Source organism: Triticum aestivum, chromosome 1B (genome assembly GCF_018294505.1).
Source record: "Triticum aestivum cultivar Chinese Spring chromosome 1B, IWGSC CS RefSeq v2.1, whole genome shotgun sequence".
In the NCBI taxonomy this organism is placed as follows: domain Eukaryota; kingdom Viridiplantae; phylum Streptophyta; class Magnoliopsida; order Poales; family Poaceae; genus Triticum; species Triticum aestivum.
In genome coordinates, this window is record NC_057795.1 from 220,356,425 (window position 1) to 220,373,575 (window position 17,151).

Genomic DNA, 17,151 nt, shown 5'->3' on the forward strand with positions numbered 1-17,151 from the left:
GCTATCTAACCTTGCAGGGGAAGAAAGTAGCTTCAAATCAAACCTTTTATACCTGGAGAGCAAATTCTTTCTATAGGTCTTTTAAAGATGTTTTTCCTTGCATATATCCTTTGTATCATCCTTACTACAGAAAAACCACATCTGAAGTATATCTACTATGAGCGCAATACACTTATGATTCCCTTGCTCTCATTCTCCTCGAATATCTAACTTGCAGGGAACTTATACATCATGTGGATTCAAACCGTGTTCTGAGCGAAATTCTCTTGATTTATCCTTCGTCACAAACCATTCCAAAGTATTCACTTTACCTAGCATATCTTTTTCAAAGATTGCGTGTGCCAGGAAAAATCTCAAACACTGTCGACTGCATTGAAAGAGACCACGAATGAGATCTTATGTCAATGTCACTCATACGAAGATTCATCTCGCTACCTTCCATTCTATCTCCTATGCATTCTCTAATGATGCATATCTTTAAGGGGAGCATGTTTTATCTTTGTAATTATCTCTCGTATTTTGTTAACCTTCGCATTACATTTCATTCTATTATATATCCTTTGATGTGTTCCGTTTTGTCAACAATCATCCAAAAGGGGGGGATTATTGGTGCAATATTTGCCCTCCTATGTTTTGGCATGGACTGATTTGTTTGCTAGTGCATGTAGAGAGAAATAGTCCATGCAGAACCGAAGAAAATCCTGTATCCGGTGTCAAGTTTGAGGAACTTCACTGAAGAATATTTGCACTGCAGAGAAAAATGAGCTACGTCTGTTGAAGTCGTGTAGGCGAGAAGATTGATGTGAAGGAGTTAGCCCCTCTAAAATTCATTGCTGACGTGAAGCAATTGGTTCAAAGTTTCTGTCCGAAGAAATTGACTGAAACGAATGGAAGTTGAAGACAAAGTGAAGACGTAACATTCATTTCGTTGTTCTTCTTTCATTTAATTGAGTCATAGGATCTACGTACTATTAAGAGGGGTGTAGGTTCTCGAAGCTTAGATCCGCTATGATGCTTAGCCCGAACCTATGCTAGACTGAGAGAAATCTCTTTATGTTTTGAATTATTACCCGGCAGAAGTAGACATTGTTCTTCGTGTTGCAGGAGATATCTTTCGAACTGAGGAGTTAGCATTACTTGCTCCACAGGGAATGCTACCACTATGTTCAATTTCTGACTGTTGGACTCATGTCGTTCGGCCATTGGCTGCTCCACATGTCCAATTTGGTAATTTCCCATCAGGGAAGGTTGCGGCTATAAATAGCCACCCTGCTCCAACATTGCTCGTTGGCTGCTCCGCTTAAGATTTCGAGAAGATTGATTGAGCAACCCCTCTCCGAGTGCTTTGAGTTTAAGATCCACCGAGAGAAAAACCAATAGCCCAAACTTAGACAGTGGTTGAGCATCACAGTAGTTCCGAGTTAGAGTTCTTGTACCTATTACTCTTGAGATCTGTGCACTCTCTAGACAGATAGGTGTCGGCTCGAGTGTTGAAGGGTTGTTTTCTTCACCGAGCAAGATCTTCAGCAACCAAGAGTAATTGTGGTTCACGAAGAGTGTCTGTCGAAGGTTTGGAGATCGCCAACAAGTATCTACCACGAGTGAAATTAACTAAAGTCTGATCAAGTCTGAGTTGAAGGAGAATAGGGCAAAGAGAGTTTATCTTCTATGTTAAACCCCAACCCCTCCAACCAGACGTATACCTTTGGCAAAAAGGTGAATTGGTCTACCAAATCCATCTGTTGCCATCGAGCACCACTGGTTCATTCTACTTTACTACATTACCTTCAGCAGTTCACCTTCGTGCTCTGTGACGATAGTTTATCTGATCAATCATTTTCTATTGCATACCTTTCATATTTGTCATCTTTGTCATTCATAGCTTTTAATATTCATGCTCATTTTGTTGCATTCTCATCATTCAGTTTAGTTGTCCCAGTCATATATATTTCTTCTCGTACACATGTTGTTTAGACTGGTGTGCTCTCCCTGTATTAGTTTCTTACCTAGTCATGTTTTATATCTTGGTTCTACATGTGTTCACATGTTGCATTACTACCGTTGTAGTCAAACCTATGATATCTCAGGCCGTGCCATAATTGGTTCCTAGGTCCATAGATATGCTTCTCAACATTGCACTAGATTGAGTTATTTTCTGTCATACTTTATTTCCTCTACTATGTTTGGGATCAACTTCAAGACATTCGCAAGAATTTTTGAATCTCCCATTCACCCCCCCCCCCCTCTGGTCGATATACTCTCGTTCCTAACAAGTTTGTTGTTCAATTGCAATTTTAGCAATTTTCTAATATCTACGTTTAGCTTCACACTCAGAGTCATCATCATTGGAAGTATTAAAGTAAGCTTCTCGTGAGGTTAGCTTAGCACCTCTTGCCATGAAGCAATAGGTGGGAGTGTAGTCATCAACACAGTCCACAGTGTTAGTGGAGCCACCATTTTCCTCAGGGTTGAAGATGGACTTGCTGATAAACTCAGTAGCGAGGGCAAGGCTTGCCACACCAGAGCCAGACTCCTCCTCAGATTCCTTAGCTTCCTCTTGATCAGATTCTTCTTCAGAACCCATTTCCTTCCCAATGAAGGCACGGGCTCTGCTGGAACTGCTTTTCTTGCACGATGAAGATTTTGATGAAGACTAAGGATTTCTTCCTTTTGTCATCAGAGTTATCATGTCTGCTGGACTTCTTCGTCTTATAGCCCTTTTTCTGTAGAGGGCAATCTGCGATATAGTTGCCTGGCTTCTTGCATTTGTGACAATTTCTCTTGTTGTAGTCTCGAACAGACACTTCTCTTGTGTTCTTTGAGTTATACTTTGAAGACATTCCAAAGAGTTTCTTTCTGGAAAACTTCTATTACTTCCTCAGAAGCATTGCCAGTTCCCTGCAAGTTTCTTCAGCACCCTTAGAGTTGCAGTTAGATTCTTCTTCTTTAGATGAAGAGATTGCATTGGCATTTTATTTTGCCTTCAGAGCGACGGGACGTCCATAGTTGGGACCATACATATCGCTTCTCAGCTTGTTGAAATTCATGAGTATTGAGCTTCTCAATAATATCAGCCGGATCAAGTGACTTGTAATTAGGACGCTCTGGAATCATTAGAGCCAAGGTGTCAAAGGAACTGTCAAGGGACCTCAACAATTTGTTCACCACCTCATGGTCAGTGATGTCACCTCCACCAAGAGCCTGAAGCTCATTGGATATGTCGGTGAGGCGCTCGAAGGTTTGCTGAACATTTTCATTGTCAAGCCTCTTGAAGCAGTTGAATAGATTGTGAAGAACATCAACTCGGGAGACACCTTGAGTGGAAACACCTTCATTGACCTTGGAAAGCCTATCCAAGATAAACTTTGGAATTTCCAGGGCACTCACTCTGCCATAATGTCCTCTGTTCAAATGACCGCAAATGATATTCTTCGCTTGAGAATCAAGTTGCTTGAATCTCTTCACGTTTAGTGGCATTGATGCTAGGAGGAACAGTAGGCACGCCGTTCTCGATAACAAACCAGAGGTTGTTGTCAATAGCCTCAAGGTGCATACGCATCTTGTTCTTCCAGTAGGGATAGTCTGTGCCATCAAAGATGGGGAACATAGTGGAGACCCTGATCATACGTGCGGTGGACATAGCTAAAACTCTATGTGGTTAAACCAAAATCACACAGAACAAGGGGGTACCTTGCTCTGATACCAATTCAAACCGCATATTAACTCCTAGAGGGGGGATGGGACATTTTTAGAAAAAATCATGAAAATCTGAAGATTTTGACAAAAATCACAGTGGAAAATAGAGACGCAAGGGAAACTAAGTCATCACAGAAATAGAAAGCTTGCATACAAGATACATACAAGTGAAGACCATGTAATCATACAGACATTCAGCACGAGGAAGATGAACTGAAGAAATGGAAAACAACAAGATGAAAGACTTCAGTTCAAATACTTCAGAAGGTAGATCACAAATTCTTCAGCAGCGGAAATACGAAAGATAAAGGGTGAGGAATTTGAAACCAGGTAGGCTCGGTGAAGACACAACAATTTGGGATACCAGTTGCAGTTGTTGTATCAACTATACGTCTAGTTGAAGCGGCTAAGATGAACTCAGAGGATACTTAGTCCTCACTATATTCCTCTTGAGCCAAGGTCACTTAGATCTCGCCCAATAACTTGTGGTAAGTCTTCAAGGTAGACTTCCAAAAGCTTACAGACTTTTTCACTGACACGCCACAATTACTCTTGGGTTTTTAGAACATGATGCCTAACCGTCTGGAACAATGACAGTCTTCAAACGTAACATGCATCGGATCACACAGATCAATCTCTTCAGTGATGCTCAACCACTTTAGCTTTGGTTGCATTTTTCCTCACTTGGGTTTCTCTCAAAGTCGTCAGAGGAAGGGTTGCTCTCAAATGACAAGTGTCAAGTTCTCTCTAGAGCATCCAACCAACTTGTGGTTGTAGGGGGTGGCTATGTATAACCAAGGCAACTCGACATGATATGTCATTAATGCCCCTTCAAACATGATCGTCGCCAGGATAAGGATCCACTCGACTTCTGGCACGTGACACAACAACGGTAAAAAATTGCACTCTTAATTTTGTCGGGGCTCTCAATTTCCTCACAATAGGCAGATCGCACAGGCAAAATCCTAAGCAGCCTGGCCAAATTCGTCAGCAACCAGATGAACTTCGTCATTATCACTCGCAAAGTCGTCATCTGTTCCGGAGATTTCCAAGGGCTTCACTCAAAGTGTCTTGTGTATGTATAGGTTCGAGCATCACTTTGAAATGTGAAATATGTTTCACCTAGACCCCCTTTAACAGTATGATTTTTCCTATGAATCAAACAACAAGAAAGAAACCACGAAAACAAAGTCTTCAAGCTTCAAAGTGCACATCAATTTCTTCAAAGATCATACCAATTTATTCACTTGAAGAAATACACTTTTAGGGGTCGTCTTCCATAGGTCAAACCAAATCTTTAGGGACTATAATACCTATGTACACTCGCAAACACATTAGTTCCTCAACCTATTTGTCTTCAATACTCCAAAACCAATAAGGGGGCACTTGATGCACTTACACTCTCCCTTCCTTTCTCTTTTGTTCTTTATTTCCTTAATTTGCAAAATTTTCATTCCTTTGTATTACTAGGGCTCGCATCTCACCCTCATCCTCGAGGCTTCGTGTTCATCATCGTACAACTAATAGGCCTATATAAATTGGTGGAATTTAATTGAAAGGTGCGAGGTGTGACTAATTAGTTCACAACAAATGATGTTGTAACACACAATCATAAGCATGTTGAGTTGGCTGCACCCTTGGGGATCAGAGCAAGAGGTTGTGAGATCGATCCCCCAATACAACAACTTTTTTATGATCCCCAATCAACAAAAGAAAGGTGTAGATGAGGTCCAGCTTGGCCTAATCAATAGATGAGCTATTAAATGTGGCGGCATGGCCCCTAATCAATGAAAAAAGCTGTAGATCAGGTCCAACTCGACCCAATCAAGAGATGAGCTAGACAATGGCTGCCTGGCCCAAGCTTCGGGCAAATAAATATAAAAGGAAATCTTCTTTTACATAATCAAACAACATATTGGCTAGGTGGACTGGTACGTGTGTGCGGCCTCATGATGTGGGCAGGGTTTGAGTCCTGTGTGACACAATTTATTTTTGATACAAAACTGTCTTATTGGAATAAAAAAGGGATTCAAGTCCTATGTAACACAATTTATTTTTGACATAAAATGGTCTGATTGGAGAAAAGTAGAGAAACAATCCTCCATTTAATATTAGGTATACATTGTGATTGCTGCTTCTGTTCTGCGGTGACCCTGTTGATGAGGTTACTTACTTCAGGTAGGGTCAAGGACCTGTCATACGGGGTCCACCTAGGGCCTCACACCATCATTGGTGGGACTCAGGACCGCACTCGCATTCAGATGCATATACCAGGAGGTCCACTTGGACACCTTGACGTCACTCGGTGACCAGTCTTCAGTTAGCATAACCACCACCACTCGGATAGGGGAGGTGGAGGGACGATGTGGGAGCTGCAACTGTTGTGGAGTTCCAAGTCATTCTTAATGTAGAGTCATAGCTACCATTATCTGTAACTTTTGTGGCGCTTTACACCTATAACTACCATAGTTACACTACAAAAAAATACACTTCCATGATGATACGTGTTTGTCATAGTAGGTCATGTTTTCTATCATGCATGTACATCCATGATGATTTTATGATAGAACCAAGATAGTCATGCCTGTGCTGTCATAGAAATGTTCCATGACAATACCAAAATTATCATCACGGAAGTGTCCACTTCCATGATGATAAATGGCGCGTCATGGAAGCACTTTCGTCAAGGGTAACCGACATGTGCCATCCACCATAATGGGTCGCTGTTAAGCTATTGGGTTTCTGTTTGGATCCGACAACCCATTAACAGCCCGGACCAATCGAGATTTTCCACATGTAAAATTCTCATTCGCCGACGGATCCACGTGTCAGCTCAGCGTTGGGATAGCTGTCATCCAACGAATGGAGGGGACGCGCCTATGATATGTCATATGTGGCTCGGCCCAATAGTGGCCCATTCAGGTCAAAAGGCCGGCCCGTTTGACCTGGTCAAAAGGTAATGGCTGACCCACTTAAAGCCTGTTAGCGGCCTGTTCACATATAGCCCATTTACAGCCTGCTAACTCACGGCCCATTATGTCCTATCTGAATTAGGCCCAATAGAGTCATCTGGGCCATCCAATATGATTCCAGCCCATTGTAACTTCCAACCCATGTATGGCCCATGACGTCTTTTGGCCCATATGAGGCCCTTTGTAACTCTTGGCCCATAAATGACATGTGGTGAAACTGGCCCGCAATGAACAGTGTATCGCTTTATACCCATTAACGGTCCATTATTCCATTGGGCCATTTCCAACCCGTGTTATCTTTCAGCCTTCTCAGGGCCCATTTATTCTTCATCTGATTTGCAACATTCGATTACTTACGGTCCGTTACTGGCCTATTCCGGTTGTGGGCCAAATTCAGCCCGTGCTTAAAGTCGGCCCGTTCATGGCCCGTTAATCCGTTGGGCCATTTTCATAGCATCATTAAATACGACCCATTAATGGCCCGTTATGCCTCTCGATAGAATCAAGCCCATTATACTCATCGGCCTATTAATGACCCGTTATGGTCGGCCCATGAACGAACGATTCCCACTCTAGCCTATTTATGGCCCATAATGTGGTCCGTTATTGGCCCATGTTTGGCCAATCGATCATACGTCCCGTAGAAGGCCCATTGATTATACGGCCCATAGAAGGCCCATTGTTTCTACAGCCCATAGAAGGCCCATTGTTTCTATGCCCCATAGAAGGCACGTAGGAGGCCCATGGCCACTACAGTAGATATGTAGCACATGGTTATTGTGGCTTAGTTTTAAAAATAGGTTATTCTGGCCACTAGCAAACCATGGAAAAAGAACTGCACTGACTACAAGCAAACAAATAAACAAGACAACAAGGAAACAAATAAGCAAGAAAATTTCGCTAGGCTATTATGGCTATTACACATATTACATCCACTGGGCATCAAAGTTTGCCACCAGTGCAAATATGGGGAACAAAGTAGCATATTACATACACTGGTTGTCAAAGTTGGCGACCAGTGCAAATAAGCACCATAGCAAAACAAGTCCAACACTGAAACCACTTCACAAGAGCTCAAGAAACAATATCCTGGGCATCCACCATGCTGGCAAGAAGCTTAGCAAGATTATTAAATTTCTCTTATTTGGCACTTAAATCCTCTAGCGCTTGCTGTTGCACCAAAAAGTATGCATCTGAATTCTGCAGGGACTTCCTCAGCCCTCTGGCTTGCTATCACTGCATATTTGATCGATGTCTTTCAACTTGAAGTTGAGAGTCAAGAAGCCGAACTGATTCAGGCAGCGAGTTCGAAGAGCTAGTGCCAGCAGTAGTGGCTAGTAACTCGAACACTACATCAAGATAGGACTTTGGGGTTGTCTCACTATCTTCAAGATAGTCTTTATCAGCTTTGTTGGAGACACACAGGGATGTCTCACTATCTTGAACCTTATCTGCGTTATTTTCTTTACTATTGCATAACAGGGTGCTCTTCTCCAAAAAAAATCCGCATTCTAAAAGAGAAACAAGCAGACAAATCACAGGTTTATCATGTTGAATATGAAACTCATTTTGGTAAACTAGTTCAGCAGTAAGGTGGACATGATAACAACATGAAACAAACATATATCTATATAGTGTGGTCACTAATTGTCTATATGAATCTAGTTTATGTTGCCTAATCAAGATAGAGATAGTTCAGATCATATATGTTTAAGACAAAGCAACATAGATAGAATATAAGTGTAGGAAACTACACAACACTAACAACACTTGTAATGTGCATGGCATGAGAACATAACTAGTTATTCAATTGAAACTGAAATCAACACAGAGCAAGTTACAACATTAAACACATTAAAGAAACAAGTTTAAAACATACCTGTTGCGTCATTGGAGTTTCAATTGCATCCTTCAATTTTGAAATTAGTTGGTATGAGTAAATAAAGTGATGCAAGAGCAAAGAAGTATGAACCATAGCTACAAAATCTGACCTGAGAACAATTCTTCTTCTGCTTTAAGCATTGACTTGGGGTTCGGAGTGGTGGTCCTCCTGCTTTGGGCACTGCAGTTTCCTTACTAACTGCTCGTGCTTGGGTGCTCTATGGTGGAGATGGTGCTGTGTCAACTAGAACCGGGTTACTATATGCTTGGGTTGGGGTTAGAAGGGGTGTAGCTTGTTCCCTGTCCAACTGGGCAGGGGTACAATCTGTGTGAGTCTGGGTTATGTGTGGTGGGGCTAGTTCTTGGGCAAGTACAACCATTGTTCTATCTACATCGACGGGTAGCACGATATTTTCTGAAGACCGTGTTTTTACTCCCATAGATACTGCCATCACGCCCTCCAATTCAAATGGTTGATAAACAAGAAAAGTAATTGAATGTATAGACATTGTATGTTAGACATGTGCAATGTACAGTAGGGAAGAAAACATGGCATGAAATACTTCACATTTATATTGTCTAACAAAACAGGATAGCATGACATAATTTCACATATATGATGGCTAGTTAAACAGGATAGCATGAAATAATTTCACATATATGATGGCTAACTAAACATGATAGAATAACATACGTCAAAATATGATGACTATGTAAACATGATGACATGATATAACTATACGATGTGTCTATTAAAGTAGTTGGCATGCCATAATTCACAAACATGCCTTCGATTGAAACTTGATAGCATGATATAATTCACGGATAGAATGACATAATTAAAAATATGATGACTATGTAAACAAGATGAGATGATATAACTATCTTATGTCTTTAGAAAATGGGTTGGCATGCCATAATCTAGATACATGCTGTCTATGTCAACATCATGGCATGATATAATTCAATATATGATTTATATATTAAGCAAGTGAGCAAAGGGAAATCACATATATGATTTGTCAACTAAGCAGATGTCATTCAATATTGTGTATATGATGTAAAAACTAAGCATTCCAAGACAACATATGCATGATATGAGTAATATAACCCTGCCAAGTTTGAGAATACACCTCCGGGGGAAATAGGACTGGTCATTTGTCTCTGAATCCTCCTCTGAGGAGCTATCTATAACAAGCAAGATATCTGCTTTAGCAGGTAGCATTGTCTGCTCTGAAGACCTTGTTTTCACTCTAGATTTTTCCATCACCAATTCAAATGGCTGCTGCACAAGAAGAGCAGTTGAATGTACAAAAATTGTCGACAGATGGAATACGTAATATGAAAAAAGGATGGCATGATATAATTCACATATATGACGCTTGGCTAAAGTATATAATTCACATATATGACGCTTGGCTAAAGAACATGGCATTGCATAATTCACAGACATAATGCCTTGCAACAAGATAACATTGCATAATTCACATATATAATGTCTTGCAATAAGATGGTATTGCAAAATTCACATATATATGGTAATTAGACACTAAACAGGTGGCATTCACACAAAGCATGTCTAAACTAAGCTAATGACATGCCAATGCAAGACACCATATGCACGATATGAGCAATATAACCCTGCCATGTTAGAGCATGCACCTCGTGGGGGGGATAGGACTGGTCATCTGTCTCGTAATCCTCCTCTGAGGAGCTATCCGTAACCAGCAAGAAATGCGCTCCATCAGATAGCATTGTCTTCTCTAAAGACCTTCTTTTCACTCCAGATTTTTCCATGACTGTGTCGAATGGCTGATGCACAGAAAGAGTAATTGAATGTACTAAATTGTTGACAAATTTAATACGTAATAAAAAAAGGATGGCACAATATAATTCACATATAAGATGACTGGCTAACCAGAATGGCATTGCCAAATTCACATATATGATTCCTGGCTAAACAAGATGGCATTCCATGATTCACATATATGATATAGAAACTAAACAGATGACATTCACACAATGCATGTCTAAACTAAGCAGATGACATATTTTATGTATAGTAAGAAATGCAAGGAACCATATGCATGATATGACCAACACCAGCATGCCAAGTTAGAGCAAAAGACCTCAGGGGATAAATAGGAGTGGTATACTCCCTCTGAATCCCACTCTAGACGGTTATCTTCCTCTTGATTACAGTCTGGAATGGGGGAGGGGGGTTGCTCTTGCACCCACCATGGAGCGACGTCTGCATGAAATTTTATTGCCACACAAGGCTCGTCTCTTTTAGTCTACACGTTCAGTACCATTGTGTACAATAACTGACATGCATAGGAATAAAACATAGTGAGATTATGTAAGGAGTGCATGCACAAATCCAGAGTGATGGTAGCAAATTGTGGATAGACACAAAACCAATGATAGCAGGCTGATAATAACTTCAGTTGAAAAATACATATAATGGTGTCGGGGGGATGAACCCCGGGTAGGCAACAGAACCCAGATCCTTTTCAAAAACATCGGGGCCGGCATCGCCCCTTAATCCGGCTCGCACTTGGCCGGGTTACGCAACCCGACCAAGACTTCAACATGGCCAGGCCTGCTGGCGCATGCCGGCAGAACCCGACAAACCAAGACTCCAACAAGCCAGCGCCCTCATGGCGTCTTCCTCAACCCTTCCACGGGTCAGCTTTCGTCCCATCCAAGGCATACGATAGAAAAAGTCCCCGTAGAAGGGATGAGCGAGGCCACAGTGCCCCACCAACTCCTCTGACTAGCAGGAGCGTGCAATAGTGGCCCACCTACTCCGCTGACCAGGGACGACATGGCAACAGTGCCACCCTCATCCTGCTGATGCAAGACGATGGCGACCAGGCGATGTGCCACTGTAGCCGAGCCAGCCCAACCAGTCCGTGACACACGAGAATACAAAGAATAGTGCCCCCTGGCACACGAGGCCAGCGCCCGAAGAACCCGGCGAATCCTGGCACCCGGTGGGTCGCAGCTCCAGCTTCCTAGACGCTGACGTCTCGGCCCCATGGCCATGTAACTTTACCATTATAGCCCTAGGGGGTTGGCCTATAAAACCCCCCAGGAGGCCTCCATACACAGGCACGTTAACCATCAGTAAAACACACACACACACACACACACACACACCAGGAGAAGGAGCAGCCTAAGCCTTGGCTTGCCTACCTTCCTCCTCCAAACAGCTCCAAGAGCAACTCTGTACTACTACGTGCATCCACATATAAAACACACTCGGCAGGACTAGGGGTATTATATCTCCGGAAAGCCCCGAACCTGAGTATGTCTTGCGTCCCTCGCTCGCTCATGCCGACCTCGCCTCTGGAGGCCACCGGTGCCCTCGAGCCTTTCCCTCACTTTAGCCATCCCTTGGCATCTGCCATGCACCCACAACAACAGTTGGCGCCCACCGTGGGGCAGCTCGAGGTCCCGTCCGGAGATATGTTCCAGACAGGTCCCTGCGTCGACTACGACAAGCACGTCGCACTCGCAGCCAATGTCATCAACGCCCTCAGCACCTCCTTCGCCGTTCCGCACATCTTCGACGCGCCCGCGGCTGATGAGTACCTCAGCGGGGTGCTCGATGTCTTCGACTCACCTGTCCTCCTCGGTGACGCCGTCTCCACCGGGGCGGCGAATCTTTGTGTCCGGGTGGAGGTGCTCATCACCGTCTCCGACTTTGGTTCATCCCGTGCCACGAAGAAGGTCGCCGCCACCAAGGCCGCAGCGGAGTGCATCGACGTGCCCGACCTACTGCGCGCCACAATGCAGAACCTCAGCATCCCTATCGGCACCGATGCCAATGCCACCAATGCCACTGAGACGCTGGCCTGGCTCGAGGAGGGCTGCAAGCGCCTGCTGGACGAGGCCACGATGCTCGCTGCTATGCAGCATCAGCTGGAGTCCGCCCAGCAAGAGCGCGACTCCGCGTATGGCTTCACGCCAACTACCGCCGAGCCCAGTCGGGTCGCCGAGGTGCTGGCCTGTGGCGGCACCATTGCCCGTGCCTTTGGCGCAGCCCCGACCATCCTCAACACCCCTTATAAGAAGATGCGCGCCGTGTAAACGGTCACCGTCGGCATGGAGTGGTTGCAGGGCGAGGAGCTGCAGGAGCACCTGCAGCGCGTGAACGAACTTCTCAACGCCACGAACACGCATCAAGACCGCCTCGACCGTCCGGCCGGATCTGTCTCACACCGCTCCAAAGACCCCGAGCGCGAGCAGCAGAACACGACGTCTAACCCGCGCCCCAATGAAGCTCAATCCGGCCAGACGCGAACCCGGCGCACCCGCGTCATGACGGCTGGAGACAGCCTAGGCAACGAGCCAGCCACCGGAGGCTAGCATCTACAAGACCCTCCTCCGCCACCCGGCCAACGTGGCAACCCGGCTTTAGCCAACCCGACGCCCCGCGGTCCTATCGCAAGCTGGCTGGGCCTGCGCCATCGACGACGCCGACGCTCGCCACCGCCTCGCCCAAGCTCACCTTCTCCTTCGAGCTGGAGGAAGACAACGCTGTTGGGTCGGCTTGTTTTGGCTCACGCATCCGAGATGAGCCCTTCCACAAAGGGTTCACACTGTGCTACGTCTTGAGCTTGCGTTGGTTTTCCTTGAAGAGGAAAGGGTGATGCAGCAATAGTAGCATAAGTATTTCCCTCAGTTTTTGAGAACCAAGGTATCAATCCAGTAGGAGGCTCCTCAAAAGTCCCATGCGCCTACATAAACAAACAAGAACTCGCAACCAACGCAATAAAGGGGTTGTCAATCCCTTCACGGCCACTTGCGAAGGTGAGATCTGATAGAGATAATATGATAAGATAAATATATTTTTGGTATTTTATGATATAGATTGGAAAAGTAAAGATGCAAATAAAAGTAGATTTTTTTGACTATTTACTGCAAGGCAATAGTCTCACAGTCCTTTATTAATAACTAGAAGGAAGAAAGGTTATAAGTTTACAAATTTACAGGAAAGAGAAAAGATACTTACAAGAAAAGTGGCTAAGTAAGGTTAGCTATCCGAGATAGTAAACTATCTTTATACTTACATCTAATCCTATGAGACAGAAGAGAAATGTCATGGATAAAGTTCCTTCTCCAAGCTCTAAATGAGGGTTGCTCATTTCTGAAGATCTTCCCATTCCTTTGTGTCCAAATATTCCAAGTAGCAGTGAAGAAAACCTCAGAGAAGAAAGGATGACCGAACTCCCTCCTAACTATTTGAGCCATATCGTATGTGGTTTTGTTCGGTTGAGCGGACCAAGAAATCCCAAGATAGTTCCAAACCCTTTGGCAAAAATTGCAAGCAAAGAAAAAATGAGCCGATCCTCATGTTGTGCAAGGTTGCATAGCACACATGTGTCATCCTGGATGATCCACTAACGACGTTGCATCATATCCCTAGTGTTCAAACGATCCATTAAGAGCAGCCAACCAAAAACTTTGAACTTGAGCGTGCATGCACACTTCCAAATCCATTTGAATATGGGATCAACCACTAGGTGTGAGAAGCAAGAGTCATAGTATATCTTTGACATAAAAACACCAGACTTTGAAGGCCACTTCCAAATGTCTTTGCTCTCACCATCCAGATTGATCAAAAGCAGCAGGGCCTGGAGTTGTGTGAATTCTGAGTAGGCCTCCTGTGACAGAGGCAAATGGAAATGATCCAAGATATCAGGCTGCTCCATAAACTCCTTGACTGTGATTGCATCATCAACTACAAATGAATGTAGCCTCGGGAAACAGTCGTGTAAAAGGACAACACGATTTCCCAGCTGCCAACAGTCAAGCCAAAAAAGCACTGTGTCGCCAACATGAACTTGTGGAACAGCTAGCTTGCAGAAATTTGGATATAAACGCATGATATCACGCCACCAAAAGGAGCCACGAATCTTGGTGCTTTGGGGTGGTGACGATGCATAATAAGTGTCCCAAATTAATGATACCCAAGGCACGTCCACTTTATTGAAGAACTTGAAGAGATGCTTTAGTAACAAAGCCTCATTTCGAATGCCCAAGTTAAGAACACCCAAACCATCGAATCTCTTAGGGCGACAGACTAAATCCCAAGCAGCCAATGATTGACGTGGATTATCCGTGTTGCCTCTCCATAGACATTGTGTCGTGATTCGCTCTAACTGCTGTAAAATGCCCTTTGGAAGAGATAAGGTGCACAAAAAGTATATTGGCATGGAACACAACACTGACTGTAGAAGTTGTAGTCTGCTTCCTTGGTTTAGCAGGCATGAGGAGGCAGATAAGCGTCGCTCAACACGATCAACCAGAGGCAACAGATCATAGATTGTAGGCCTAGAAGTTCCCATTGGCAATCCTAGGTACGTGAATCGCATTGTCCCGACATCGCATCCAAGCAAAGAAGCCACCCTAGCACCTTCCGCATCAGACATGTTTATTGGAATGAGAGAGGACTTACTAAAGTTTAATTGTAAACTAGTTGACGCTGCAAAAGTGTCAAGCATCTCCTTGAAAGCAATAAGCTGATCATCAATCATAGGCAGAACAATTAAAGTGTCGTCGGCATATTGTACGATCGGGTAGTCATTGGAGCTGGTTGGGACTGGCAGAGAGAGGATGTTCCTGGAGCACATCTCGTTGACTATAGATTGCAATAAATCAATCGCAATCACAAAGAGCAACGGTGATAGAGGATCCCCCTGACGCACACCCATTCTGCAAACAAAGTGATTGCCCGGCTCACCGTTGAGAAGCACAGAAGAAGATCCCGTAGACAATATACTATTGATCCATCCAGTCCACCGGGAGTCAAAACCCTTGCATTGTAAAATTCTGAGAATAAGTTCATGCTCAATTGTGTCAAAGGCCTTCGTGAAATCCAGCTTTAGGAGGACGATGGGACGCTTTGAGGCTTTGCATTGGTGTATATACTCAAAACACCAGGCCAGACAATCTTGAATAGAACGACACCGAAGAAAACCATATTGATTGCGGTGGATGCATCTGAGAATCACTTTCTAAAGGCGGTTAGCAAGCATCTTAGTCAAAAACTTCAAGCATGTGTTGGTCAACGAGATGGGCCGAAAGTCTCCGACAACTTCAGGGCTCAGCTTTTTGGGGATCGGAGTAATTAATGAAGTGTTAAGACATTCCAGATTGCGTCTCCCCTCATAAAACTCCTTCACAAGTTGCATGAAATTCTCCTTTAGAATTGGCCAACACCTCTTTAAGAACAGACCAGAAAAACCATCGGGACCAGGGGCACGGTCCGGTGGCATGTTCTTAATGACAGCTTCAACCTCAGAATCAGTGAAAGGCTGGGATAAATCCTCAAGGCCATCAACACACGCAATTAAGGTGTCCAAATCAAAACCCATGCGGATTCCTTTTGCATTGCCCATTCTCTGATTAAAATCAGACCAAAACATGCCCGCAAGTTGTTGATGATCTGAGACCACATTACCGTCAGCATTCTTAATTGAAGAAATTGTGTTTCTCCAAAACCTTTCGGTGGCCATGGCATGGAAAAACTTCGAATTTTCCTCACCAACTTTAATGTTGCGTATAGTACAACGTTGCTTCCAATATAAAAATTTCCAATGTAAGATATCCTCCAGATGCAATTTCACAATTCGTCTAAAATTAAACTCCGGCCTAGTTAAAGGCCTAATCTCCTCAAGTCCATCAAAGTATAGAATCACTTTGTTGCAGTCAGAAATGAGCGCCTTAACTGTGGAAAAATTGAGGTCCCATTTCTTGAGGGCATATCGAAGCACTTTGAATTTAGAGGAAATAGTTAAGGCAGCCGAGGATCTGGCCACGGACTTGTTCCAAACTTGGGCGACACAATCGTAAAAGACAGGCAAATCAATCCAATAATTTTCAAAGCGAAAGACTTTAGCTTTAGGAATAGCAGTAGCAATCGAGACCACGCACGGGACATGATCAGAGGCCATGCATGCAAGCGGCAAAACTAGCGTGTTGGGATGATCCAAGGTCCATGCAACTGAAGTAAAAAACCAGTCAATCTGTTCAAGTAAAGGTTCAGTTTGCATATTTGACCAAGTGAATTGTCGTCCCTTAATTGGTAGTTCAACAAGACCCAAGTGGCCAATCACTTCATTAAACAGAAAGATATCGCTGACATTACCCCCAGGTAGGTTACGATTTTCCAACGACCGCATAAAATTGAAATCGCCCAAAAGCAGCCAATTATCATCATCTGCTACTGGAGGAGGTAGAAGGATCACCCTAAAGCTTATCCTTGGAGATCTTCTCAGGAGCAATGCACAGACGTGCCCCGATACGCTGAAGATCAGTAACAGGCGTTGGTGGAGGCACTGACTAGTTCTCCTCCGGCAGTGATGAGCTGGTTTGAAGCCTCTTGAAAGTATGCTGGGTCTTGATCTGCTGGGGGCCTCTGCTTGGGGATCTATGATAGCCATCGCGTAACGCACTTAGACGTGCACTGCGGCGCACCTCTGTGTCTACCAAATCTTAGCAGGTCTTGGTTTTCGGCCACGCTTGGTGGTCACCTCAGGGACAACAGAGAACTCAAAGGACTCATTGACAGGTTCAGAGATATCATCAAAGC